We start from the raw sequence: 3231 nt of genomic DNA, 5'->3' as shown, positions 1-3231 counted from the left end.
AGAAAAACAGAGTTTGGAAGGGTAATGCATACATATCGAAGGAAGTTTTTTTCATTGTCAAACTGGTAATTAATAAAAACTACATACTAAAGTCTCATCAAGAAAAATACAACATATCAACAGACATACCATCTAATATATAAGCACTTAATAACAAAAAGAAGTAAGGCTACAAATGAGGGGGGCGGTGGCTAAAGACATGGTTCAACAGTTAAGAACACTGACTGCTTTTCCAGAGGACATGGGTTCAATTCCCAGCACTCACATGTCACAGAGCTCTGTACCTCTAGTTCCAAGAGATCTGACACCCTTACAAAGACATACATCAGGCAAAACACAAACCAATGCTCATACATTAAAAATGAATTATAATTTAAAAAGTCTGATCATCATAAAATATTTAGAAACCAGTCAGTTGTGAAGAAAACACCAGAATAAATGTTTGTCTATACAAAAAAGCATACATTGCAGAGAGATTTGAGCTACAAATGAGAAAATTACAAAGACAAAGCACAAGAACTTCTAGATCAGAAAAATGGATCAGAAATTACAAAGAAGAGAGTGGTATATTTGGTGCTGCTTTAGAAATTTAAAATTGATGTGCATCTAAAGACAAGCACTAAGCCAGGAATGGTGGCAAACACCTGTAGTTCCAGCAGATGTAGGCAAGTCAAACTTTGAGGCCAGCCTGTTATACAGAGTGAGTTTCAGAGCAGCATGAGCTATACAGGGAGACCCTGTCTTGAAAATTAAAAAAAAAACAATAACAAAAAAAACCCCAAAAGGCATGCAATAAAAAGCAAATAATATCAAAATTCATAGCAATTGTGACTGAAAAAATCTCTATTGTCATACAGTGAGGATAGAGATCTCATAAGAGTCAGTAAAATGCTAAGACCTTCCCCTCTCTGAGACAATGAACAAAAACACACAATGGATGACTAATATGTAAATAATCTATAAGCATGGGAAAATAAAAACAAAACCAGAACAAAGCAATGCTTTTCAACCTACACAGATACGCGTTATCAAACACGTAAAACCATCTGTAGACTTATTTTCTCTGTAGAAGTGTTTTGGCTGCACACTCATCTGTGTACCACTTGGATGACTACTACCCTCAGAAGTCAGAAGAGGGTGCAGGATCCCTTATAACTAGAATTATGGGTAGCTGCCATCTGGTCCCCAGGTTCTGCGAACCAAACCTGGGTCCTGTGCAAGACCCACAAGTGACTTTAACTGTAGAGCCAACTCTCCAACACGCCCTGCCCTCCTCCAAGTAAACCATTTTCAAAGAATGCTCTTGAAGATGCTGAGCTAAGGGACTGGGGACATAGCGTAGTGGTAACATGTTTACCCAGCATGCATAGAGCCCTGGAATTGGTCCTCAGCACACATGAACCGGGCTTGGCTGTGCATTCTTACAAATCCAGCCCTGGGGAGGCCGGGCCAGGGAGCTCATAAGTTAAAGCAATCCTCAGTAACATGTAAGCCTGAAGCTAACCTGGGCTACATGTGCAATGCTATTTATAGCACCGTTTGTGCAAAACAGCACTGAGGCCTGGCACCTTAAGAGACCCATGGATGGGTAGCTTTGGTGGGACCCAGAGCTGTAGCTTTAAAATGTTTGCCGATGCTCCACTCCACAGGGAGCAGACAGCCAAGCTCAGTAAGAAGATGAAGTTTCCAAACAGCGGTTGTATTGCAGATGGCCCTGTTCCTTCACAGGATGACTCATCTTGTTCTCGTGGTGTGCCATTCGAAGTAGCTGGCCTTCAGTAAAGGCAATGCAGTCTTTGGAAGAGCAAAGTGGGCCTGCAAGAGAAGACATGATGTTACAGTTATGATTGGCATGCTCTAAGATGCATAGAGTCTCTACGATGCAATCAGTCCTTCATCCTTTTGGATTGTCCATCATGAGTTTCATTGAGACCAAGTAGTGACCTGTGCAGTTATCATTACTGGGCCTGAAAATCCAGCATGAGGACTTGAGTTTGGTGCCTTAGCGTTTGTGTGAGAAGTCAGGCATGGCAGCCCTGACAGGAGTCCCAAATTGTGAGGCAGAAATATGGTCAGACAAACTAGTCATTCAGTGAGCTCCAGGTTCAATGCACAAGACATACAAACACACACTCAGGCTCACACACATGAGATAAAAGCAAATAAATCTTTAGAAACAAAAAGCAAGATGAAACCTCAAAAGGGGAACCATTACATGTCATGTTAAAGAGCTTATTTCAGTGCAGGACATGGTGGCCTCTGCCTCTAATCCCAGCACCCAGGACAAAACAACAAACCAAAAATGAAACAAAACCCGGGCTGCAGTGATGGCCGAGCAGTTAAGGGCGCTTGCTGCTCTTCCAGAGGATCCTGGTTCAGTTCCCAGTACCTACATGCTCGCTCACACCTGTCAACTCCAGGAGGATCTGTGCGCTCTTCTGGACTCTGTGCATAAACACACACAGCGAGACAACACCAGAAACATTAAAATCACAAATAAATTAAAAAATATGAAAGAGGCTCAGAGGAGATGGCTCAGCAGTATTCACTCTTACCTGTACATTTTTGTGCAGTTTTACTACATGTAATGAAAATGTTCTATTGTAGATATCTATTTCTTTGCAATGAGGAACAAATGTTACAAAAATGACTCTGCAAATGACTATTTTCTGTCTTGTGCTTACTCAAACAACTTAGCCAAAATATGATTTCTGTTCCCTGAAGAGGACACAAATATGCTTTCAAATACAGAAAAGTGAGTAAATCTTCTGCTTGCATATACAGATCAATACTCTCTGCCGAGCTCCACTGAGGATATGCCATTCACACTGTATGGGTCCCTTGGGAAATAAAGCAAGGTCTGCAGCAGCTCTTGCTTATGCAAACATGCCTTAAATGCTATGTTTACTGCAGCTCACACACTAGGATATCGGAGGAGCCTGTCAAAACCATTAAGCAGCAGCTTTCCTTGGGATTTGTCCTGATTTAAAATCTGCCTGCTTTGAAAATTCTTTTCCCACTCAACATCAAAGTCAGATCTGGGTTCAAGCTTTGCACGCTCTAACTCTCAAGCAGCAATAGCCCGCAACCAATACAGTCTAACACCAGACGTGTTTGCTCTACAAGGAATCTGCATACTCAGCTCTGCCTTTGTGAGAATTTATCTCACCATCTGAGATTTGGAACAATGTTACTGTAGGATCATTGAAATCAAAATACCAAACTGACATG

Source organism: Mus pahari, chromosome 2 (genome assembly GCF_900095145.1).
Source record: "Mus pahari chromosome 2, PAHARI_EIJ_v1.1, whole genome shotgun sequence".
Classification (NCBI taxonomy): Eukaryota; Metazoa; Chordata; class Mammalia; order Rodentia; family Muridae; genus Mus; species Mus pahari.
Note: the sequence above shows the minus strand (reverse complement) of the source record.